The sequence below is a fragment of the Sturnus vulgaris genome, chromosome 24 (assembly GCF_052056855.1).
Source record: "Sturnus vulgaris isolate bStuVul1 chromosome 24, bStuVul1.hap1, whole genome shotgun sequence".
NCBI classification, from domain to species: domain Eukaryota; kingdom Metazoa; phylum Chordata; class Aves; order Passeriformes; family Sturnidae; genus Sturnus; species Sturnus vulgaris.
Window position 1 is genome coordinate 2,165,494 of NC_142266.1, and position 25,375 is coordinate 2,190,868.

Here is a 25,375-nt window from a genome sequence, read left to right on the forward strand (position 1 = left end):
CAGAAATTCCTGCTGCAGCCAGGGCAGCTCTCACTGTGTGCTTCTGGAATGTGCTCCTGATTTAATTTTTTTTTTTTTACTTATTTTTTATTTTGCTATTGAAACGAAAATTCCCTTGTGGTAAAAGCCTGCTGTGGCACTGAGCTCTCCCAGGTTCTCCACAGCCAGGTGGCAGTGAGGGCTTGGGGATCATGGAATCATGGAATGGTTCAGGATCTTCCCATCCTGGGCATGGACAGGGGGCAGCAGGGGAAGGAAATCCTCCTGCCCACCAGGGTGGGGCTGCCCAGAGGAGTTTTTGGCATCTTCAGTGGTGTGTCCACAGGTTTCAATCCCAAATTTCCATCCCTTCCCAGCCTGGGAGCCCTGATGTGGCTGCTCCTGGTGGGCAGGGCGGCCCAATCCTGGATTCCCGTCCAGATTTCCAGGAAAATCTCGATATTGCAGATTCTGCTGTGGCTGGGGTGAGGTCACAGGACTCTGGGGGGGGGCAGAGGAACCCAACAGCAACACCCTGTGAGGCAAAGCTCAAACCACAGGATTGGCAATCACAGAATTGTAGAATTATGGTTGGGAGAGACCTGAAATCCCATCCAGAGCCACCCCTGCCATGGCAGGGACACCTCCCACTGTCCCAGCCCCAGTGCCCAGCCTGGCCTGGGACACTGCCAGGGATGGGGAAGCTTCTCTGTGCCCTCCTGAGATCCCTGAGAGAATCCAGCACACCCCAGAACCTCCCTGTTCCCAGGTGTGCAGGAGGAAGATTTTGTTGGTGACAAACCTGCCATAAACTGTCCCCAAAGGGAGCTGGGACCCCTCTGCCAGCCCAGGGAGGGACCTGTGGCAGCCTCAGCTGCAGCAGGGGGAGCAGCCTGCCCTGAATCTGGTTTGGGGCTCTGTGAGAACCCTGAAAACACTGGCAGTCACTCAGGAGCCCCTGCCCCAGCCCAGCCAGAGTCCTGCTGAGGAATCAGCTCTGCTCTGCTGAGCCTTCCACCTGCAAGGGAAGGTTTTGCCTGCTCTGTGGGAAGGCAGATTGGTGCAAAAAAATAAACCTGTTTGGAGATCCTGTCACGTGCAGGGCACCTGCAGATATTTGAGTTGAATATTTTTAATTTTTCTCTAATTAAAAGGGTCATTATGGAATTATTCCATGGGACAGGGCTCCCCTTCTATTGATCCTGGCCTCTGGGTGATGCTGGCATGTCTTGGTCTCTTCAGTCTCTGTTTCTTCTCCACAAAATTGATGTAATTTTATTTCTTTCCCCTGTGCAGAGAGATCCCTCTGCCTGTGTGGACGATGTGCTGGAGGGGCCACGGCCTCAGCTGTTAATTTGGTTAATTAAGTTGGATAATTGAGCCACTGAGTTGTTTCCTAAGGGGTTTTTCTACCCTTGGAAACAAAGAAAATTGGGAGTCCAAGGTAAAGCCACCTCCTGATGGGCTGAGCCTTAAATTCCCTGCTCCAGGTGTTGGGAGCCCTTGAATTCCTTGAATTCCCAGTCAGGAAACACTTCCTGGTGTCCAGCCTGGGCTCCCTGGTGCAATTTAGGGCTGGGACACCCCTGACACACCCCAAAGGTAATTTATCCCTCTCTGTTGGGTCCCTTGGGATGGGTTTGTCTTTACTCAGAATAAATCCCCGTGCTGGGAATGTGAGTCCCCAGCCCTGGAAATGTCCAACAAACCCCTGGATGTGACACTTGGGGACATGGTGCAGTGGTGGCCGTGGAGCTGCTGGATGACCCTGCAGGGCTTTTCCAACCATGATGATGCCAGAAATGTGATTTTCCTCCCTGGGTTTCCAGTCTGTGCTCTCTCCATCCATCTCAGACCATTCCTTGTCCTCACTGGGAATTTATTTGTGATTTAATTGAAATGTCCAACACCAGAACCTCAGTGGGGCCAAAGAGATGGAAAGTTCCCTTTGTTTCTATGTTGGACATTTTGTCTCTGCATCACAGCAAATGTTTGGTTTTATTGCAGTTTCATGTTCAGCTCCTGTTCACTTTGTGATCCATGGAAATCCTGAGATTTCCAACCCCCCCTTTCAAGCCTGTATTTCTCTCCCTGGTGACCATGCCATTGATTATTCCTGCCTCACCAATTCACCCATCATTCCTGAAGTGTCTTTTTCTTTTTTTTCTTGTTTCTTCCAGACCATTTCTACAATTTATCAAGACCATTTCGACTCCTAATCCTGGCCTCTGAAGCACCTGCAGCCTGTCCCAGCCTGGTATCCGCAGCAATTTTAGTAAGAAAAAATCTTATTTTCCATCCTCCAAATCCATTTTAAAGGTAGCAAACTGTGCTGGAGCTCCCATTTTCCCTTTGGCATTGTGGAATTGGATTTGATGATCCTGGTGGGTCCCTTCCATCTCAGGATATCCTGGGGGCACTCTTAGAATGCTTCATTTTCCTTGCAAAAAGTCCAGAAGGTCCAAAAGGGAGCACAGCTCCTTGGGCTGGTGGGATTCGTGTCCCAGCGAGGGGATTTCATTTCATAATGAAAAATCAGTTTATTTGTGGTGTCAGGGCCTGAGCAAGGCTGGTTCTGTGCAGGGTTTGGAGTGTGAAAGGGAAGGAGCTGTGATTTGGGGCTTGGCTGGATTTTGGGAAGGAATTGTTCCCTGGCAGGGTGGGCAGGGGCTGCCATGGAATTGCCAGAGCAGCTGTGGCTGCCCCTGGATCCCTGGCAGTGCCCAAGGCCAGGCTGGACATTGGGGCTGGGAGCACCTGGGACAGTGGGAGGGGTCCCTGGGGGTGGCACTGGGTGGGATTTAAGATTCTTCCCAACCCAAACCATTCCATGACAATTTTTAGAAAATCGGCAATTCAGCTTTTCCCTGTGGATTTGGGAAGTTTTGGCTTTTCCTTCACTCCCCACCTGCCTTGGACCCCTCAGAGCTGCCCCTGGCCAAACCTGGCTCCTCCAGGAGAGTTTGGGGCCGAGACCCCCAGGGCAGAGATGCAGACTGGCTTTATTCCAGGGATTTAAAGCAGTGTGGGTGTTCAGGTGGATCCTCCATATCCTTGGAATTTTGCTCTTTCAAACACTGCATGGTTGTATCTGCATCTGAACAGGTTCATTGTGGTGGAGATGGCAAAAATTCCAGCGTTTATGACTTTCTGAGGAATAAAAGCTTTATTATAGACCAGATTTATATTTATAATGTAAAAGGGCAGAGCCCCAGGCTGCCCACAGGGACAAAATCCACTGCTGGTGTCCCTGTGACTGTCAGGGCTTGGCAAATAAGAAATGAAAACAAAAGGTGATCAGGTGCAAATAAAGTGAATTAATTCCTTGTTTTTCCCTCAGGAAGAGTCTAAATCTGGGCTTTGCCTTTGTGTTTGTCAGAGCATTCTTGCTTTCAGGCAGACTCTGTGCCATCCAGAGTTCTGGAAGTTTAAATTTAAACAAACAAACAAAAAAATCCCTGCTTGTTTTTCACCTCAGACTTCCTAGAAATGATCATGGATTAGGATTTTCAGCACCTCTGAAATGCCATTCCCATATCCAGGGGGGGATCTGAGGCCAGAGTTTGGCTCCAGGGCTGAGCTCGAGTGGGAAATGCCAATTCCCCCTGACCTGCCTTCCCCAAAGTCACAAGAAATTGAGAGAAAACGAAGTTCTGGGAGCAAAGCCTTGCAAGTTGATATTTTCAGGGGCTTTAACGACATAAAACTGATTTACTTTTAGAGGAAAAGCTTTAAATATCCCTGCAGAGAGTACATAATGTGCATGGTTTTGTATTTATTCCCTGCATTTCGGTGGAGGATGAAACCTCTCCCAGCCATAATGGAATTATATTGGGATGTGCTCTCTGGCAGGGTGGTGTTAAAAGCAGGTGCACAAAAGGAATTCTCTTTGGAGAGAAGGGAAAAAAAAAACCCCTTGTGGTACCAGTGAATGATTCCTAGCCTTGAAATAAACCTAATCAGGTTAATTAGGATTAATTTGGCCACCTGGCTTTTATTAGTGTGGAATAAAAACACATCTAAGGAGTTTTGTTGAAAACTTTTGTGAGTTTTAGTGATATTTTTGAGTTCTTTCACCGGGGAAATGTAAAAATCTCTTGCTGGTTGGGCTTTTAGGGAGAATTATTCTGCACCCAGCATTTAGAGCCATTAATTCTCCATCTCCTCTTGGATCTTTCATTGTCAGTAAATCCATCTCCTGCCCCATTGCCATGTGGAGGTGACCCAGCTCTCCCTGGGTGTCTTCAAATGTGGTTTTTTTGGCTTTTTTTGGGGACAATTTTTTTTTTTTTTGGTGGGGGTTTTTTTGTTGTTGTTGGGGTTTTTTGGGGGGCTTTTTTCTCCCCCCATGTTCTTTTGTTTTTCTTTTTCTTTTTGCTTTTGTTGTTGTTGTTTTTGCCCCATCCCACACGAGGTTTTTTTTCCCCTCTGGACCAACCCTGCTGTAATTTTCCACTCGTGTGCCTCACCCAGAGCTGCCTCTTTTCTCCCTTGCTGATGTCCCTGACTTTTCTCCTCACTTCTCTGCATTTTCCCCTCACTTTTCCCATCCCTGGAAAAGCTGCTGGGATTTCCAGACAAATCCTTGCACGTGTGCCTGCCCAGATGGAGCCGAGCACAGCGAGGGCAGTGCAGCAGGAGCTGCCTCAGGGGGGAATTTTCCATCAGCCCCTCCACTCCCGTTTGGGATTTAAATCCTCAGAGCCTCGGTCAGATCATGGAGGTGGTTTTGAGGAGGGAAGGGCTGGGGATGAGGGGCACTGACAGAGCCTGGTCCTTTGCCCTTTGGTTTTTGTGGTCACAGGATCCCAAATGTTGGAAAATTCCTCCAAATCAAATTCAAACTTTGGCTGAATCCCACCGTGCCTGCTGAACCATGGAGGGCAGAAAATCCACTCGTTATCGGAGCACCTCCAGGGATGGGCACTCCAAACCCCCCTGGGCAGTTCCAATCCCTGCCCACCCTTTCCATGGGGAAATTCCTGCTGCTGTCCCCCCTGAGCCTGCCCTGGCCCAGCCTGAGGCCGTTCCCTCTCCTCCTGTCCCTGTTCCCTGGAGCACAGCCCGACCCCCCCGGCTGTCCCCTCCTGTCAGGGAGTTGTGCAGAGCCACAAGGGCCCCCCTGAGCCTCCTTTTCTCCAGGCTGAGCCCCTTCCCAGCTCCCTCAGCCTCTCCTGGGGCTCCAGACCCTTCCCAGCCCCATTCCCTGCCCTGGAGTCACTCCAGCCCCTCCAGGTCTCAGCACTCAAAGTGGGGCTCTCCAGTGCCCAGCTCAGAGGAATTTCAGGTTTTGATTCAGCTTTTCTTGTCATCCTTGGTTTCAGCAGTGCCATGAAGCTCTGGGGTTTTGTATCCTTCCCATTTGACCCTGCTGGGACTCAGCCCTGTCCTCACCCATGGCTGCAGCCCCAAAAGGGCAGAGGGCACAAGGGGTGCAGAGTGGGCACAGAGAGGCCAGGGCAGGCTCAGGCTGGAGATGAGGGAAAGGTTCTTCCCTCAGCCAGAGGGTGCTGGGCACTGCCCAGGCTCCCCAGGGAATGGGCACGGCCCCGAGGGATGGACAGGGGGGATTGCTGGGGGGGGTCTGGGCAGGGACAGGGGCTGGGCTGGATGATCCCTGTGGGTCCTTTCAGCTCAGGCTGTTCTGTTATCCTGTGACTTTGCTTTTCCATCACTTCCCAGTGCAGAAGGCTGTGCTGGCAGTGCCACATCAGGATTTGTCCCCAGACCCTTGCTGGTCCCACAGGGACAGTGGCATCTCCTTGTCAGTGGCATCTCAAATCTTTGCACCAGCGCCCATTTCAGCCCCAGGCTTGGCTCTCAGAACCCAAAACCCTTCCCCAAAGTCACACAGAGCCTTCTGGGCTCACATTTAGTGGGAAATGTTATCACTTCCAAAATCTGCTTTGAATCATCCCTTTACACTCCTCTCTTCAAACCCTGGCATCTCACTACGCTGGCAGGAAGGTGTTAACACCAATTTTGGGCTTCCTGCCCTGTTTTTTTTTTTTTTTTTTTTTTTTTCCAGTGTTTTCTCTCAGCCTGGTGCTGTGCAGGAGTCCTGGGGAGGTGTGAAGTGTGTCCCCTCGGGAGTGGCTCACTGCTCTGACATCACCCGTGCCAGCACACACGGGATGTTTTTGAACAAGGTACCACGCACTATTTTAAGCAGCTTCTAAAAATAAATCCCTGCCCAAGCTGCTGTTGTGGTAGCAATGTTTTATCTCTTAATTGGGGCTGTTTGCTGAGGGTGATTCATAGAAAGGAGCTGAGCTTTCCAAGTTTTACCCTGAAGTGAAGCAGCCGAGGTGATTTGCTGATTGTACAGGGCCCGCACAGCCAGGAGGAATTTTTGGATTTTCTCCACGTGTTTTTTTTTTTTTTTTTTTTGCTTTTCCCCTAAGGCTGAAGTGTCACATGAAACACTGGACAAGCTCTTTGTCCTGGAGGTGTCTGGGAGGTGGCAGAGCAGGTTCTGTGCAGGGACAGTGACCCACAGTGAGAGATAATGACTGAGGGGAGGAATGAGGGAGGAGATGATTCCCCTGGGAATTCAAGTGGAGATTTAAAACTTGTGTGTGCTGAGGGCTATGGGGAAGAAGAGCCAGAGATGGAGGCATTTCACGATTATCTAAGGAGCAGGACATGACTCAGCCTTCCCACACTGTCACCTAATTCCTCCTGAGCCGTGTCCAGTGTTGGCCCCTCACTGCAAACAGGACCTGGAGGGGCTGGAGTGACTCCAGGGCAGGGAATGGGGCTGGGAAGGGTCTGGAGCCCCAGGAGAGGCTGAGGGAGCTGGGAAGGGGCTCAGCCTGGAGAAAAGGAGGCTCGGGGGGCCCTTGTGGCTCTGCACAACTCCCTGACAGGAGGGGACAGCCGGGGGGGTCGGGCTGTGCTCCAGGGAACAGGGACAGGAGGAGAAGGAACGGCCTCAGGCTGGGCCAGGGCAGGCTCAGGGGGGACAGCAGCAGGAATTTCCCCATGGAAAGGGTGGGCAGGGATTGGAACTGCCCAGGGGGGTTTGGAGTCCCCAGCCCTGGAGTGTCCAAGGAAGGACTCTGGCACTGAGAGCTCTGGGCTGGGGACAAGGTGGGGATCAGGCACAGGCTGGGCTCAAGGATCCTGGAGCTTTAATCCAACCTAAAAGATTCTCTGATTCCACACTCTGGGAGGGAGCAGCTTCCTTGCTGTAGCTCCCAGATTTGTTCTTTTTGATGTTAAGAAGAACAAATCTTCATTGCTGAGCTACCACGGCCACCAGGGCCTGGCAGCCACGTGAGGAGCTCCCAGAGCAAACTCTGGCCACTTGTCCAGCCCTGGATGTTCCCTCTGCAGGGGTCAGTGCCCACTTGGAGCTGGTTTAGGGCTGGTGTGAAATAAGGAGAAGGAAGCAAAAGAGCTGAAGGGAGCAGGGATGGCTCAGGTTCCCTGAGATGACCAAATCCCAGTGATGGGAATGGGCTCAGGGGATCAGTGACAGGATCCCAGGGTTGCTTTGTGTGAAAGGCCAAAACCTCCAGAGCTGTGATCCCCAGTGGGACAGCAATGGGAACAGATAATCCCTGTGCTGAGGGCAGGGCTGGCTTTGCTTTTCACAGAGATTTGGGGGCTTGACTTGTTAGGACTGGCATGAAATGCTTCTCCAGGGCCCTGTGTTTCAGCCTCAATACAGGAATGATGCTTTTCTATTTTCGTGGGCCTATTTAGGACTTGGTGGCCTTGGATTTGGGATTCATATCCATAAATATGCCAAGTTTTCAACTGGCAGCAGGTCTGGTAGGTGACCCAATGGGTTTGCCACCATGGGCCTGACAGGCTCAGGTGATCAGAGAACACCTGTAGGGTGTTCACATGGGCAGTCTGGGATCCTGGAAGGTGTGGGGTCACCTTTACTGCACCCACAAAAGGTTCTCCTGTGCTGCCAGTGCTGAGTCCAGTGCTGACCAAACAGACTGTGCTTGGCTCCTTCCTCTTCCTGGAACCATCCAGGGTGTCCTGTGCCCTCACCTGGGCAGAGGGACCCTGCCCTGTGCCCTCACTGGTGCCCTGGGCAAAAGGAACCAGAGCTGAGCCAGAGCTGTGTCAGAGCAGAGCCCACTCAGTGTCCAGGGGATGCTGTCCCAAACTCTGAAGTTGCCAACGAGGCTTTTCTCCTCCTCTGAACCTGCTGAGGGGCAGATTTGGGGCAGAGTTTTTGTTCTCCCCGAGGGGTACAGCAGAGTGGAGGCTGCACTGGCACCCCTGTGTGCCCAGCTCAGACAATCACAGCACATCCTGAGCGGGGAGGCACCCCCAGCATCACCCAGCCCAACTCCTGTCCCCCCCCAGGACACCCCAAGAACCCCACCCTGAGCAGCCCAGAGATGGCCACAAGTCCTGGCCCGGTGGAGACGTGCCCAGCTCACTGCAGAACAACAGGAAAAGCATCAAAGGGCTGGGAAGTCATGTGGTGATGCTCACAAACCCCGCTGGGATCCTCGGGGTGTCAGAGCTGGGTGCTGGTCTGGACCACCCTGGGGTGAAGGTGCCTTTCAGGGGGTGACAGCACCCTCAGGACCTCTCCTTGAGCCTCCTGGGTGCCCCAGCCTGCAGCAGGTGAGCAGAGATGCTCCGTGCCTCCTGCAAGAGGTGAGGAGGCTGCAGGGAAGGGAGGAGGGAGGAAACCATCACTGCTTGTTTACTCTGTGAATGGAAAAAAGAGAGAAGCTTATCGTGATCAAAACAGGCAAAACAGGACGGCAGGGCTGAGCTCAGTGCTGCTCCTGGCTTTCAGCTGCACTACAGGAATGGGGCATTTTTGGTTTTTGTCAGGCTGCCCAGGATTCCCTGGCCTTGCACTTGGCAGCCTGGGATCACAAAGTGCTGCTCAGTAAATTTGTTCAGTTCTGAACTGGCAGCAGAGAAAGGAGCAGAGGGTCAATTTTGGCCTAATTCTGACCTGGTTTGCTGTGCATTCAGGAATAGCTGCCTCAAATGCAGCAAAAACAGCTAAAAAAAAGGAGAATTGTTACCAAGGAAAAAGGGTGCCAGAGGCTGAGGCTGAGCATAGGGGAATTGTTTTTATTTGCAAGGGGTCAGACCCTTTAAAATGGTGTATCTTTCATTCATCTTCATTAAGGAAATGACACTCAGAGCGAAAATGAAACACCCCAGGGAAATTAAACCCCTCCAAGAGTGGAGGAGATGTACCCAGAGCTACAGTGCAGCCCTTTTGGATGAGTTTATTCATTGCATTGCCTCGTGGGGAAGGAAATGAGCCCATTCCCATCCCTGGCAGTGTCCCAGGCCAGGCTGGACAGGGCTGGGAGCAGCCTGGGACAGTGGGAGGTGCCCCTGCCCATGGCAGGGGGTGGGATGGGATTTAAGGTCCCTTTCACCCCAAACCATTCTGGAATTCTGGGGTTTAGTCATTCAATGATGCAATGATCCTATGATTCTATAGTTCTGTGATTCAATAATTCCATGACTCCATGATTCTGTGATTCTGTAATTCTATGATTCAACATTTCAAAAATTCAGTGGCTCCATAATTCAATAATTCAATAATTCAATCATTCAACAATTCAATAATTCACTGGTTCCATAATTCAATGATTCCATGGTTCTTTGATTCTGTAATTCTGTGATTCAACGATTCAATAATTCGTGTGGTTCCATGTGGTTCCATGATTCCATGATTCTATGATTCTATAATTCTGGGATTCCATGATTCAATAATTCCTTGATTCAACGATTCAATAACTCAGTGGTTCCATGATTCAATGATTCCAAGATTCCCTAATTCTGTGATTCTATAATCTCGCAGAGCAGGCAAGAGATTGAAACCTGTGAAAAACTGGGAAAAGCCCCAGTGTCACCTGTTTGTGCTGGAATAATGCTCTGTTTAGCTCAGCAGGGACATCAGTGGTGACTTTTGTGTCCTCAGCTCTGCTTGGCTGGGGCTGGGATGGGGGAAACCTGGCTGGCAAAGGGTTAATCCCACATAATCACCCCGTTCTCCTGGGAGAGGAGCTTTCCTTGGGGGAGAGCTGGGGCTGTGTGTGCTGACAGGGGCTGTGCAGCAGGAATAAATGGGAATAAATGGGAATAAATGGGAATAAATGGGAATAAATGGGAATAAACACCCTGGGAGGGAGAAGGACCCTCACTGAGCATTGTGCTCATCCTGCCAGGGGCTGGGGAGCCTCCTCCTGCTGCAGCTCAGCAAATGTTTGTGTTACCCACAGGCTTCGGGTGAGGCTTCTCTGAGCTGCTGGGGAGGCTCTGGAGCTGCTCCTGCTGTCTGACCTTGCTCTGAGAGCCTCCCAAAGCACTGACCTCTGCTCAGTGTGCCGGGCACATGGAGCTGCCACCAGCCCTGCTCCCTGCAAGCTTTCCAAGGTGCCCTGAGAGCCACAGGGCAGCAGAACAGGGCTGGACAAACTGCAGCCCACCTTGTCAGCTCACCCTGTCAGCCCACCTTGTCAGCCCACCTTCCCAGCCCTCCAGCCCTGGGGAGCTGCTGTGGGGCTGGGGGTGCTGTGGGGCTGGGCTTTGGGTCCTGGGCTTTGTGTGTTCTGATCTCAGAGCCAGGGCTGGCCAAGGGAGGGGATTGTCCTGCTCTGCTCTGGGCTGGGCTGGGCTGGGGTGAGGTGGGGTGGCCTCTCCAGTGCTGGGGACAGTTCTGGGTGTCAGAAAGGTGTTTAGGAAGTGTCCAAATGTGGGACAAGGGGATGGGGAAGGGTCAGGAGGAGCAGCTGAGGGCACTGTGTGTGTGCAGCTGGAGCAGAGCACACTGAGGGCAGAGCTCAGGGATCTGCAGCTCCTCCCGAGGGGCAGCTCCGATCTCTGCTCCCTGGGACAGGGACAGCAGCCAGGGAAGGGCTGGAGCTGGGCCAGGGCAGGCTCAGGCTGGAGATGAGGGAAAGGTTCTTCCCTCAGCCAGAGGGTGCTGGGCACTGCCCAGGCTCCCCAGGGAATGGGCACGGCCCCGAGGCTGCCAGAGCTCCAGGGATGCTCAGGGTGGGGTTTTTGAGGTCCAGGGCTGGACTGGATCATCCACTATTTAAGAACATAATTTTAAAAATTTTGGTGCTCCAGAACAAAAAATACAAATTTTGCCATTGGCAGCCAGCCAGATGTGGCTACAGGAATATGAAATACTTCTCAAAGAATAGAATTACTTTTTGTATTTTTTTTTTGTTTGACCTTCAGCGCTGTGGGCCCTCCATGACCAGAGAAAATTGTGCTGGTTTCTGGTTTCTGACCACTGCTGCTCATCCAAACCCATTGCAGGGTCACAGTTGGCCCGTGCAGACCACAGGCCCAGCTGCAGCCAGAGGCTTCGTGTGAGATGCAGAGAAATTGGATTGAAAAGGAGCAGGTTTCTAAGAATTCCCTGTGGTTTGGTTTGTGCAAGGCCTGAAATGCAGGATGTGTTTCTCTTAGCCCAAACAGATCTCCAGCAGCAATTGTAGGTGAATTTCAACAGGGATTGCTGGGTTTAGGGAGGGCCCACAGAGATCTGGTTTTGGGGTTTGGGAGTTGGGGTGTTTCTCCTCGAAGAGCAAAGCCAACAACAACAATAAAAACATCTGGTATTGAATTGTAGAGGTCTGGGCAGTGAAGCCAGACAGAAAAAAAGCCTAGAAAAAAGGGAACAGAATCTTAGCAGAGAAGAAATCAATCACTGGAACATCCTCACCAAGAGCTGCTGCTTCTGCCACATTTGTAGTCTTTAAATCGAGACTATTTTCTATTTTCATGTGAGAAATTGAAGCGTAAGAACGAGTCCTGAGCCAGATGCAGAAATGCCCGGGGGGTTTTGCAGCCTGGGTTTAGCAGGTCAGGCTTAGTCAGGCCCTGTGCTGGATCCTGGGCTCAGTGTGTGAGGATTTCTGAGGGCCCTGTGGGATTGTGGCACCACTTTTTGAACCACCAATCTTTTCATGTTCCTGGAAATGCTGATTCCAAAGCATCAAGGGCCTTGACTGCAGCAGAGTTGTTTTGCTGAAATTCCCTCTCTGCAGTGCCCCATAAATACAAGCATCAGTTACCCAGATATAACCCGAGTTATCTCTTAGTCTGGGGCTGGGAGAGGAGTTCCCAAGATTAAAGCTGGGCTGGTTTCCCTCCAGTTCATCACTGGTGGTGACTTGAGGGGGCTCCTGCACAGCTCACAAAGCCAAAGCTGAGACCTGCAGGGGCTCCATGGGTTATTCTGCCCCTTGGGCAAACAGACACCCTCTTGTGCCATGATCCTTTTTAATTTAATGCATTTGGGGTGATTATTTTTATAGTTGAGAGCCCATTCCCTTAAACTCCAGGTGTGGGTGTAAGGCTGGCACATTTGCTGGGGCAAGGAGTGGGATCTCCAAACGGGCTTTTAGGAGAGAAAATAAAAACCAAACACAAAAGGGACCAAAACCCCCTGAAAAATAAGAGCATTATAGGCTCACAGAATGGTTTGGAAGGGGCTTAAAGACCATGGGCAGGGACACCTTCCACGAGACCAGGCTGCTCATGTGGGAGGGACATTTCTCTCTTTCTGGGTGTGAGGGCAGAGTTCTGCTCATCTTCCCAAGCATCCTCCCTGTGCCACCTGAGCAGGGCCATATTTGCAGTTCTCCTTGTCCAGGGATGAGCTGAAAAGGCTCAGAGAGGAAAAGCCTCCAGAGCTTTTGGGAAGCCGAGGCTGTAATTTCAGGGAGCTCCTCGGTGCTGACCCAGCCGCTCGGGTTCCCCCAGTGGGTGTGGGGTGGGGTGGGCAGCTCAGCAGGGCTCTGGGGTTTCCTGCAGCCCCAGGGATGATTCAGCACCTTGCAGGCAGCTCAGCTCGGGCTCTTTTGGGGTGTATGAGCGCCATTCTTGCAGCACCACCTCCTGGTGCTCATCCCTGTGCGCTGCGGGTGATGGAACAGCACACGGAGCTGCTGCGAGGCCACCGGGGAAACTCCGGGGTGGCTCCTGCCAGGTCCTGAGGGGCTGGAGCACTGCTGGGGGAATCTGAGCCGCGCTCAAGCTGGGTTTTGTGCAGGGTTTCCGAGCCCGGGGTGCTGTCAGAGGTGTGGGACCACATCCTGCCCACAGCGCGGAGCCTCCGGCACGAGGAGAGAATGACTGAGCTTGCAGAGACACCCAGGAGCTTCCTGCACCTCCACAGCACCCACGGGAGCTGTGATCCCCCATTGTCCCAGCCCACCACTGGCTGGTCACTGCTGGTCACTGCTTGGTCACCACTTGGATACTGGTTGGTCACTGCTTGGTCACTGTTTGGTCACTGCTTGGTCAGTGGTTGGTCATTGGTTGGTCACCAGTTGGTCACTGTTTGGTCAGTGGTTGGTCATTGGTTGGTCACTGGTTGGTCACTAATGGCTGACCAGTTGGTCACTGGTCACTGTTTGGTCACTGTTTGGTCAGTTGTTGGTCACTGGCTGGTCACCAGTTGGTCACTGCTTGGTCACTAATTGGTGACCAGTTGGTCACTGGCTGGTCACTGTTTGCTCAGTTGTTGGTCACTGTTTGGTCACCAGTTGGTCACTGGTTGTTCAGTTGTTGGTCACTGTTTGATCAGTTGTTGGTCACTGGTTGGTCACTGTTTGATCAGTTGTTGGTCACTGGTTGTTCAGTTGTTGGTCACTGGTTGTTCAGTTGTTGGTCACTGGTTGGTCACTGGTTGTTCAGTTGTTGGTCACTGTTTGATCAGTTGTTGGTCACTGGTTGTTCAGTTGTTGGTCACTGGTTGTTCAGTTGTTGGTCACTGGTTGTTCAGTTGTTGGTCACTGGTTGGTCACTGGTTGTTCAGTTGTTGGTCACTGGTTGTTCAGTTGTTGGTCACTGGTTGGTCACTGGTTGGTCAGTTGTTGGTCACTGTTTGGTCACCAGTTGGGTTTCCTGGCTGGCCCTGGGCACCAATCCCAGTTTCCTGCCCTGCCCAGGGTTCCTCTCCCTGTTCCAGTTGTTCCATTTAAAGCCCTGAGATCTCCCAGTTCCCCTCCCTTGGAGCCTGTCAGGGGCACTCAGGGACTGTCCCCACACCTGCCCTGGGTCTGTCCCCACTGCTGTGTCCTCGCTGGGACAGAAATGTCCTGCTCAGCTGAACCTCAGCTCTGTGCAGAACGCACACCTGAGCTCTGCCCCGTGCCTGTCAGGACCTGCAGCCCTCCTTTATTTGATGCTCAGGCATCAAGCAGGAATGCTGGCCCCTGGAGAGGGGTTTTTTTGTGCTTTTAATTTTTTTTTTAAACCTTTCCTAAAGAGTCTGGAGGCAATTTCAGACTTGCCTCATGTCCAAACATTGCTTTGCCCATGGAGGGAGAGGCTGAGGTCCTGTTACAGCCCTGGCTGCTCCTCCACAGGATGGATTGAACAGGGAATTGTCCCTCCCCGGACCCAAACCCAGCTCGTTTGGGGTTCCTGAGGGGTCTCAGGGCTGGTTTGCAGCAGCCCCTTGAAGAAGGAGTTAAAGGTTCAGGGCTGTGCTGTGTAAATGACATTTGGGGGGAAAAAAAATTGTTCTGCACTGAAATACATCAGGAAAATCCCATTGGGTATCCAGATGTGAGGATTCCTGGATTTCATCAGGGAATCTGAGCAAAAATTCAAAAACTCCTCGTGGTACTTCTCACACTGACCTGGCACAGTCCGAGGGGGCTGAGGATCCACTTTGCCAGCACTTGATGGGTTTAAATGGTTTTATTTGGTTTGTTTATTTTTTTTTAAAGCAGCCACTTAATCCCAAGTTCAGATGTGTGGCTGCTTGTGATCTTTGACTGAAGAATTTCTTGATTGCATTGAAATAATTATTTTTTTTTGGTGATCTCTCAGCTGTTCCATCAGAGATTTCATCCAAGGGAGGTTTTTTGAAGCATTCTTCCTCTCAGGGCTCTGCAGAGCAGGAGGATTTTTGGATCAGTAGCTGAGTACATGAGTAATTTCTGGCTCTGGGTTCTCTGCAGGTTTCAGATCTGTTTTTTTTTTCCCCAATTTATTAGGAAAAAGTAACACACATTTAAATAAATAAAACAGATTGGATGTGTTAAGGAAAATATTTGTCCATTTTTTCTTGACAAACACATTTAAATTCTTTTAAAAATACCCCCAAATGAATGTTTTGAAGCCTATTTGTTATTGAGCCCCATGCTAAACTGAAGGAATGTGATCTCAGATTTCCTGGATGTCTATCCACAGGGATATATATCCACTGTCTTTGCTAGGGATGGCTTCAAAAAATATTTATTTGCCTTGAAATCTTTCATGGTCGACCTGCAGATCATTTCTTTGATGCCATTCCAGCTCCAAGCCCTGATGAGCTCAGCTGGGAAGTGCTGGGAGGTGTTTTCGAGGTATTTTTGGTCACCAGGGTGAGCTCGTTTCTAATTAAACAGAAGCTCATACCTTATCTCATTAGAGATTTGATAACAAATGTGCACAGCGCTGGCTGATTCCTGGAAATGAATTCTCTGGGTCTGGCAGGGTTAGAAAAGGAGATTTTGTGTTGCTGGATGGTCTCGTTCTCCTGGTCTGCAGGAGGATGGTGCTTTGCTCTTGCTTTGGATTTGTTGGGATTTCTCTGGCATTTTGTTCCCGGTTTGGATTTGTTGGGATGATTTCTCTGGCCCTTTGCTCCCGGTTTGGATTTGTTGGGATGATTTCTCTGGTGCTTTGCTCCCGGTTTGGATTTGTTGGGATGATTTCTCTGGCCCTTTGCTCCCGGTTTGGATTTGTTGGGAGAATTTGTCTGTCCCTGGGTGTGACAGCAGCAGGTACAGCTGGAATCTTGCCAGGAGGCACAGAGTGGAGCTGGGATTGGTTTCCTTTTGATGCAGGGGAAATGATGGAACTTTTGACCTCTGTGGTGGCTCTCGGGTCACCTCTCAATTTGCCATCTGCAGGTGCCTTCGCCAGTGAATATGAACAACAAAAGGCACCAAAATCGAGTTGTTTCTCATGAATCCTGTGGCTGCCCCATCCTGGAAGGTCCCAGGCCAGCTTGGACCAACCTGGGGGAGCAGAAGTTGTCCCTGAGGGCTGGGATGAGCTTTAAGGTCCCCTCAACCCAAACCATTCCATTATTCCGTGTCCAAGTAAAAATCCAGCAAACACAAATCTGCCATGAGCTCTTCCCTTGGTGTGCTCCAGTGGCCCCAAATGGAGATCAGCATTCCCATGGGAATGGAGTGGGCTGAGGCTGGGGGTCTGTCCTGGGGAAAATCCTCCTGCTCATCCTTCACCCCAACCCCTGTGACCTGCAGATGCTGAGGTGACCTCACCTGTGTGACTTCATCCTGAGCTCTGCTCCCATTTGGAGCCCTCAAACCCTTACAGGGATAAAGGGAAGGAAAATGTCAGGAACCACTGTCTGAAGAAATGGAGCAAGGAAAAGGCAGCACCAGCACTCCTGGGTTTAAACTGGCATTTAAATCTTCCATGACTGATCCATCCCAGGCACAGGCAGGAGCCTCCAGGTTCTTACATTGAAATAGAATTGTCCAATTAATGATTGTTCTCTGTCCTGCAGCTCTGCTGGAGGCTCAGGAGATTTATCCCACCAAAGTGCAGAGCTCTTCCCCATCCAAACCCACCTCAGGTGTCCCAAAGAGCCACCCCAATCCACTGGAAGCAGAAGATGCTGGAAGAAATATTTGGCCAAGCCCATCCCTGTGTAGGAGCCAGGAATGGGGAATTTCTGAGGGATGCAATGGGATTGAAAGGTGGAGACTCTCTGGTGTGGAGGAGATCCTGTCTGGGGTTCTGAGGATGTGGAAAATCCTGCTCTGGGTTCTGTCCCGTGCCCCCAGGCAGTGCTGGTGCCGTGGATTCCTGAGGAACAGTTTTATGAGGGGAAAAACCAGAAGAGAGGGACACGCAGCCAATGGGGTCCCTACATAAATATTTGCCTTCATCTACAAGAAGGATCTGTTAAGAAGAGGCCAATCACCTGGAAATGACCCAAAGCACGTTCTGGTGCTCGTTAAGCCCTGCCTGTTTCCCTGGCACAAGGTGGATTTTTGTGTGAGCAGACAAGGCAGTTCTGTGCAGCCTGTGATGACAAGGGAGCAAACACTGCCCAGACTTGACTCTGCTCTCCCTGCAAAGCTCCCGACATTCCCTCCAAGCTCTGTCATGCTTTCTCTCCCTTTCCTGTTCAACAAATGCATATCTTGATTTAGAGTTATTTGTGCTCTCTGTGTGCACTCCAGAGCTCCAAAACGTGAGGTTTTCCTCCCTGGATCTGGTGTGGGGAACATCTGGATCTTCCAGGGGGGACAGGTCTTTACACTCTTCCCAGCTGTCTGAAATTGGGATCTGGCTAGAATTGCCTAGAACTGGGATTTGGCTTGGAATTTTTCATCAGGATTGCACATGGAAATATATGTATGCACAGACAACTGCAGGATAAAAATATAGGTATATAAATAAATAAATATAATATATAAATAGCCACACTATCCTTTGGAAATGAGGGGTTTGGGAAGGAAAAGCTCCACCTCGTGCAGCTGGCTCTGTGTTCCCTGGTGAATCCTTTTCCAGCAGCTCCACCTTGCCTGGGAAAATATTTACCTGGAGAAAAGCTGTGTTAATGAACCCAGCTCTCCCCCAGCTTCCCTGCCACAGAACACAGCCAAGGCTTTGTGGGGCCGAGGGTGGCACTGGGGACAGGCAGGGACTTGCTCCCTGTGTCTAATTCCTATTTCTGGCTTTGTCATAACATTTCTGTTATGTGACAAAATGTAAATGAATTTCAGGATATGCTCCCCATGAGGTTCTGGAAAAGGGAGATTTCCAGCCTGGAGAAAGGATCAGAAACTCTGGGTTTGTCTGTAGGGAATAAAAGGATCATTTATTTCTCTTTCTGCCTTTCTTTTCATTGGGGATAGGGAAAACCCCCATTGCCTTTAGTCCTCAATCAGATGGGAAAGTTTCCTTATTGAATTTCCACTGAGATTCCAATTATTTTTTCATTTAAACAGAAATATTTCAGCATCTTCTCTGTATATTTAACTAAATAAGATACAGGCTGGCTCAACACAACACTGTGTGTTGTTGCTGAGTCCAGAAAGTGGAAAATCTGATTTATTTTGATTTTCAAGGATGCAGGAATTCCTGAGCAAAAAAAAAAAAAAAATCCCAAGCAGAAATGCTTTTGCAGCATCCTAATTGAGGGAATTTATAATATATTTATATTTTTATAGTATCTTCTATTCTTCAGAGCACCTAGGAACTTGGTTAACACAAAGCTGGAATTCTGTTCACGGAGAGAGGGCAGCCTTGTGTGCTGCTGCAGGGCAGCAGGGAAGGAAAAATTCCTGCCCAGCAAGGTGAGAATTGCAGGCTGGGGTCACCCAGAAGATTTTATGGCATCCTTAGTGGTCTGTCCACAGATTTCAATCCCAAATTTCCGTCCCCCTTCCAGCCTGGGAGATGTGGCTGCTCCTGATGGGCAGGGCTGGATTCCCCTCCAGACTTCCTAGGAAAATACCAATATTCCAGATGCTGATGTGGCTGGTGACATCATAGGATCTGAAATCACAGAATCCTGGAATGGTTTTGGGTGGGAAGGAACCTTAAATCTCATTTTGTTCCAGCCCTGCCATGGCAGGGACCCCTCCCACTGTCCCAGGTGCTCCCAGCCCCAATGTCCAGCCTGGCCTTGGGCACTGCCAGGGATCCAGGGGCAGCCACAGCTGCTCTGGCAATTCCATCCCTCCCTCCCAGGGAGGAATATTTTCCCAATATCCCACCTAAATCTCTGCTGTTTAGTTTAAAACCCCTGCTCTGTCACTCTCTGCCCCTGTAGGAAGTTTGTCCCCCATTCCTGCACCAGAAATCTCCCTGCAGCCTTCTCTTCTGCAGACCCTTTGGCTCTGCCTGTCCCCAGTCTATAACTCAGCCTTTTATCACCTCAATCCCTCCTTCCTTTGCTCGAGGGCACAGAAAAAACCCGGGCAGGCTGAGGGGGTGAGGCTGGCCGTGTTTTCTGTGGGATTCTCTGTGTGAGTGGTGCTGGAGCTGTGGGGGCAGCAGTCGGGAGGTTCTGGGGTTGTGCCCCGTGTGCCTTTGGACACGTCCCATGTGAGGCTCCACATTTTTTTCCTGGCTGCCTCTGCAATGCCTCTCCCGTCCACCAGTGCCTGGCATTAAAATCTGGGAAGGAAACAGCCCTTGGCACATCCCTGGCTTTGCTAAAGCCCTGTAAATTCACTTTGTTTTTGGAGATCACAAAACCCTACGTATTTCGTGATTTTTTTTTTTTTTAAGTATGAACCAGAAAACATTAGAAGGAAAAAAAAAAACCAACCTCAGTAACTGTGTGTGGAGCTGCCAGGAGGAAGCAGCAGAGCTGTGCCAGGGGTTTGGCACAGGGATGAAGCCGTGGGTGGGCTCTGGCCCAGGTCCCCTCTGTGCCATCCAGGGAAGGGGAGGATGCTGCCAGCAGCACAGCCTTGGCTCAGCCAGGGGCTGCTCTTTTCCAGCTCCTTTGGGCCCTGCTGTGCTTCCCTGGAGCTGCTGCTTTGGGGCACCTGTGTGTGTGTCAGGATCTGAGGCAGAACCTCCTGTTCTCCTCAGGGGTCAGATCGAAATCCCTCTTCTGGGGCACAGGCCCTGTGTGCAGCCACTTCCACCACTGCTTAGAGAAAACTCATTTTCCAGCCCTGATGTGTGTCTGGAGGGCAGAAAGTTCCCCTGTGATCTACAGATAAATCCATCAGGAAAATATCAAGTGATTGGAGAAAAGGGTGTCAGTTTGGGGCCTGTGTGGGGTTCCCTGTCTGACAGGGAAGGATTATTCACCTGGAGAGGAGAAGGCTCCAGGGAGAGCTCAGAGCCCCTGGCAGGGCCTGAAGGGGCTCCAGGAGAGCTGGAGAGGGACTGGGGACAAGGCATGGAGGGACAGCACACAGGGAATGGCTTCCAGTGCCAGAGGGCAGGGCTGGATGGGATCTGGGGAAGGAATTGTTCCCTGGCAGGGTGGGCAGGGGCTGCCATGGAATTGCCAGAGCAGCTGTGGCTGCCCCTGCATCCCTGGCAGTGCCCAAGGCCAGGCTGGACATTGGGGCTGGGAGCACCTGGGACAGTGGGAGGGGTCCCTGGGGGTGGCACTGGGTGGGATTTCAGGTCCCTTCCAGCCCAAACCATTCCAGGATTCTGTGCCCCAGTGTCCCATCCCAGGAGGAAGAGAGGGAGCCTGGCTGAGGGCTTGGGCTGGAATTCAGCACAGGGATGAAGCTGATGCAGCTCCCAGCCTCCCAGTGTAGAGGTTGTTTTTAGGGAGATGTTTCCTGCAGCATTTCTGCTCCTCCCTTCTGCATCCTAAGCAAACTGGCAGCTTTTTGTGATTTCAGCTGGAAGAGTCCCTTCAGTGGGGCTGTACAATAATCTCAGAGTCGGTTTTAATTCCATTCTGTTTAAGTCTTATTGCACTTTGCTTAATTGCTGCTGCTTTGTCGTTAACGAGACAAAGAGCAGTTTGTGTAAGAGTAAAATTGTGGAGGAGCAGAGCTGGAATTTGCATGTTAAAAGTTTCCTTTTTATTGTTTTCATTGCCTTCCAATCCCTCATTTGGTTTTGTTCAGTCCTACAAAGCTGCTGTGCCCTGCAGGTGACATCACTGGCCTGATGTGCATCCCTAGGGAAAACTCTGGATCATGGTCTGGGAAGGTTCTGCATGGGCAGGACCAGCCCTGCTCACCCACGGATGGAGGCACAGCCCCCCTGCCCCAGCCCCCCAGCAGCCTTTCAGTGCTGGGAATTTCTGCAACCTGCCACAAGTGTCCCTCTCTGATGATATTTGCAAAACACACCAGAATTTCTCATTTTCCCCATTATGGAATGGCTCCAGCTGCCACAGCAGCCAACGGTCAGGGAAACAGGGGCTGAGCCAAACAATGCAGCCAGCAACCCATGGCACTTCTTGGGGGTTTTTTGTTGATTTTATTAGGTTTTTTTTTTCCCCAGTTATTTTCTTTAGAGAATCACGAGGGCAATGCTACTCTCAGGAAGCCCCTGGAATGCCAAATAAGCTGGGAAGGAAATGGTTTTAATTCAGCTGGAGGGCGTCCTGCAGGAAGCTTGGGAAAAGCTGCTCCTCCCAGTGGTGTTCCCCCACTGTGGAGAGCCAGGAAAGGCTGAGTTACTATGAGCTGAAAAGGGCACATTTGCAACTTTATTGCAGTGCTTTCCCTGTATCCTTGTTGGAACAAACTTCCCCGGGAAGTGGTGGAATCACATCCCTGGAAGTGCTCAGAAAATGCGAGGCAATGTGGTTTGGGATTGGGTTAAGGCTGGACTTCTGGAGAGCTTTTCCAGCTTTAATGATTCAGTGTTTCTGTGGAAATGCTGCAGGAGTTACGTGGGGTCTGGATCCTGGGTGGTCAAGCCCGTGTGGATAGAGTGCTGGGGAATGTTCTGGGAATGGGATTAGCTCAGTATTGCCACAGCCACGACGTCCCCGCTGCTGCCTCCTGGCTGTCCCTCAGCTTTAGGTGCTCATCACTGGCCATGCCACCGCTGTGGCTGCAGCTCTCCTGCTGCTCCAGGAATTGTTCTCCTGGATTCCAGGGCAGAGGAGGTTCCAAATTGGTCCCTCACGGACGGCTCAGCCCAGGAGTGTGAGCAGCACCTGGGACTGGCTGGGCTTTGTTCCAGGGAAAGGAGATCAGGAAAGGGCTGGGACTAAGCTGGTCCTACCTGAGGGGCTGCTCTCTCTGTCTGGTTCTCTCCCTGAGTGCTGGAATCACTGCTGGGCTCCTGTGCTGGGAGTTTGGGATCTCAGCTCCTGCTGGAGCCGGGATTTGTGCTGAGCCTGAAGGATGAGCTGGGCTCTGGCACGTCCCAGTGTCAGCTCCAGGATCTGGGCTCTCCCTGACCCACTGCAGCTCCCAGAGCAGGCTGGCCCCAGGGGAAAATGGGCACGTTGCTCATGCCAGCACTGCTCACAAACCCCTCCAGACTGGAGGCCAGGCCCAGGCAGCACTGAGTGGGTGTCTGCAAGATGCCCTCTGATCTCATCCTGAACACTTTGGCAGCGTGAATTCTGCTGGGGTTCGTCTGTCCTGGCTCAGCTTCCCTTGGAGCTTTTCCCTCTGCTCCATCCCAATGCTGGAGCTCAGCTGGGAGCAGGAGGAGCCTCCTGAGGGCAGGAGCAGCAGAGCAGTGCCTGGTGAGGATCAGTTTCCTGTACTGAATTCCTGAATTGAATCTCGGGGGGCTGAGCTTGGCTGTGCCCTCTGCAGAAAGGTGAGATTCACCTTGGAGCAAGATCCAGCTTCTCAAACTGGAAAATAACTTTATGAAAAACCCCTCCTGTACCTGCCTGGGTTTGGTGATGGAGAAGCTCCATGGGCTGTGTGGGCATCCATGGACTGGTTTGAATCCATGAGCAGTGTGGGCATCCAAGGGGTGTTGGAATTTGGAAAAGGCATATGGAGAAAGGAGGGTGGAGCCAGTCCTAAGTCCATAGGAATGCACAGACTTGATGTGTAAATGCATGGATTGATGTGAGGGCATACATGGATTGGTGTGTGTGTGTGTCCATGGATTAGTGTGTGTGTCCATCCATGGATTGGTGTGTGTGTGTATCCATGGATTGGTGTGTGTGCATCCATGGATTGGTGTGTGTGTATCCATGGATTGGTGTGTGTGTATCCATGGATTGGTGTGTGTGTGTATCCATGGATTGGTGTGTGTGTGTATCCATGGATTGGTGTGTGTGTCCATCCATGGATTGGTGTGTGTGTGTATCCATGGATGGGTGTGTGTGTATCCATGGATTGGTGTGTGTGTATCCATGGATTGGTGTGTGTGTGTATTCATGGATTGGTGTGTGTGTATCCATGGATTGGTGTGTGTGTATCCATGGATTGGTGTGTGTGTGTATCCATGGATTGGTGTGTGTGTATCCATGGATTGGTGTGTGTGTGTATCCATGGATTGGTGTGTGTGTGTATCCATGGATTGGTGTGTGTGTCCATCCATGGATTGGTGTGTGTGTGTATCCATGGATGGGTGTGTGTGTATCCATGGATTGGTGTGTGTGTATCCATGGATTGGTGTGTGTGTGTATTCATGGATTGGTGTGTGTGTATCCATGGATTGGTGTGTGTGTATCCATGGATTGGTGTGTGTGTGTATCCATGGATTGGTGTGTGTGCATCCATGGATTGGTGTGTGTGTGTATCCATGGATTGGTGTGTGTGTGTATCCATGGATTGGTGTGTGTGTATCCATGGATTGGTGTGTGTGTGTATCCATGGATTGGTGTGTGTGTATCCATGGATTGGTGTGTGTGTGTATCCATGGATTGGTGTGTGTGTATCCATGGATTGGTGTGTGTATCCATGGATTGGTGTGTGTGTCCATCCATGGATTGGTGTGTGTGTATCCATGGATTGGTGTGTGTCCATCCATGGATTGGTGTGTGTGTATCCATGGATGGGTGTGTGTGTCCATCCATGGATTGGTGTGTGTGTATCCATGGATTGGTGTGTGTGTATCCATGGATTGGTGTGTGTGTGTATCCATGGATGGGTGTGTGTGTGTATCCATGGATTGGTGTGCGTCCATCCATGGATTGGTGTGTGTGTCCATCCATGGATTGGTGTGTGTGTATCCATGGATGGGTGTGTGTGTGTATCCATGGATTGGTGTGCGTCCATCCATGGATTGGTGTGTGTGTCCATCCATGGATTGGTGTGTGTGTATCCATGGATGGGTGTGTGTGTATCCATGGATTGGTGTGTGTGTATCCATGGATTGGTGTGTGTGTATCCATGGATTGGTGTGTGTGTATCCATGGATTGGTGTGTGTCCATCCATGGATTGGTGTGTGTCCATCCATGGATTGGTGTGTGTGTGTATCCATGGATTGTTGTGTGTGTGTATCCATGGATTGGTGTGTGTGTATCCATCCATGGATTGGTGTGTGTGTACATCCATGGATTGGTGTGTGTGTATCCATGGATTGGTGTGTGTGTCCATCCATGGATTGGTGTGTGTATATCCATGGATTGGTGTGTGTGTATCCATGGATTGGTGTGTGTGTGTATCCATGGATGGGTGTGTGTCCATCCATGGATTGGTGTGTGTGCATCCATGGATTGGTGTGTGTGTATCCATGGATTGGTGTGTGTGTCCATCCATGGATTGGTGTGTGTGTATCCATGGATGGGTGTGTGTGTCCATCCATGGATTGGTGTGTGTGTGCATCCATGGATAGGTGTGTGTGTCCATCCATGGATAGGTGTGTGTGTGTATCCATGGATTGGTGTGTGTGTATCCATGGATTGGTGTGTGTGTGTATCCATGGATTGGTGTGTGTGTATCCATGGATTGGTGTGTGTGTATCCATGGATTGGTGTGTGTGTGCATCCATGGATTGGTGTGTGTGTGTATCCATGGATTGGTGTGTGTGTGTATCCATGGATTGGTGTGTGTGCATCCATGGATTGGTGTGTGTGTGTATCCATGGATTGGTGTGTGTGTCCATGGATTGGTGTGTGTGTATCCATGGATTGGTGTGTGTGTATCCATGGATTGGTGTGTGTGTCCATGGATTGGTGTGTGTGTCCATGGATTGGTGTGTGTGTGTATCCATGGATTGGTGTGTGTGTATCCATGGATTGGTGTGTGTGTGTGTATCCATGGATTGGTGTGTGTGTATCCATGGATTGGTGTGTGTGTATCCATGGATTGGTGTGTGTGTCCATCCATGGATTGGTGTGTGTGTATCCATGGATGGGTGTGTGTGTGTATCCATGGATTGGTGTGTGTGTATCCATGGATTGGTGTGTGTGTATCCATGGATTGGTGTGTGTGTGTATCCATGGATTGGTGTGTGTGTATCCATGGATTGGTGTGTGTGTCCATCCATGGATTGGTGTGTGTGTATCCATGGATTGGTGTGTGTGTCCATCCATGGAATGGTGTGTGTGTATCCATGGATTGTTGTGTGTGTCCATCCATGGATTGTTGTGTGTCCATCCATGGATTGGTGTGTGTGTATCCATGGATTGGGGTGTGTGTGCATCCATGGATTGGTGTGTGTGTATCCATGGATTGGTGTGTGTGTGTATCCATGGATTGGTGTGTGTATCCATGGATTGGTGTGTGTGTGTATCCATGGATTGGTGTGTGTGTGTATCCATGGATTGGTTGTGTGTATCCATGGATTGGTGTGTGTGTATCCATGGATTGGTGTGTGTGTGTATCCATGGATTGGTGTGTGTGTGTATCCATGGATTGGTGTGTGTGTACATCCATGGATTGGTGTGTGTGTGTATCCATGGATGGGTGTGTGTGCATCCATGGATTGGTGTGTGTGTATCCATGGATTGGTGTGTGTGTCCATCCATGGATTGGTGTGTGTATCCATGGATTGGTGTGTGTGTATCCATGGATTGGTGTGTGTGTGTAT

The 25,375-nt window shown here is 50.8% G+C and overlaps 1 protein-coding gene across 5 annotated transcripts in view; it reads left to right on the top strand.

Annotated features, from left to right (window-relative positions):
* HIVEP3 (HIVEP zinc finger 3) overlaps positions 1-25,375 on the top strand; it is a 267,897-nt gene that overhangs the window by 167,028 nt on the left and 75,494 nt on the right. For all 5 annotated transcript variants that reach the window (XM_088178525.1, XM_088178522.1, XM_088178523.1 and 2 more), the window contains one exon: positions 2,160-2,254. The gene's annotated coding sequence lies outside the window, so the exon portion shown is untranslated. The remainder of the gene's footprint in view (positions 1-2,159; positions 2,255-25,375) is intronic.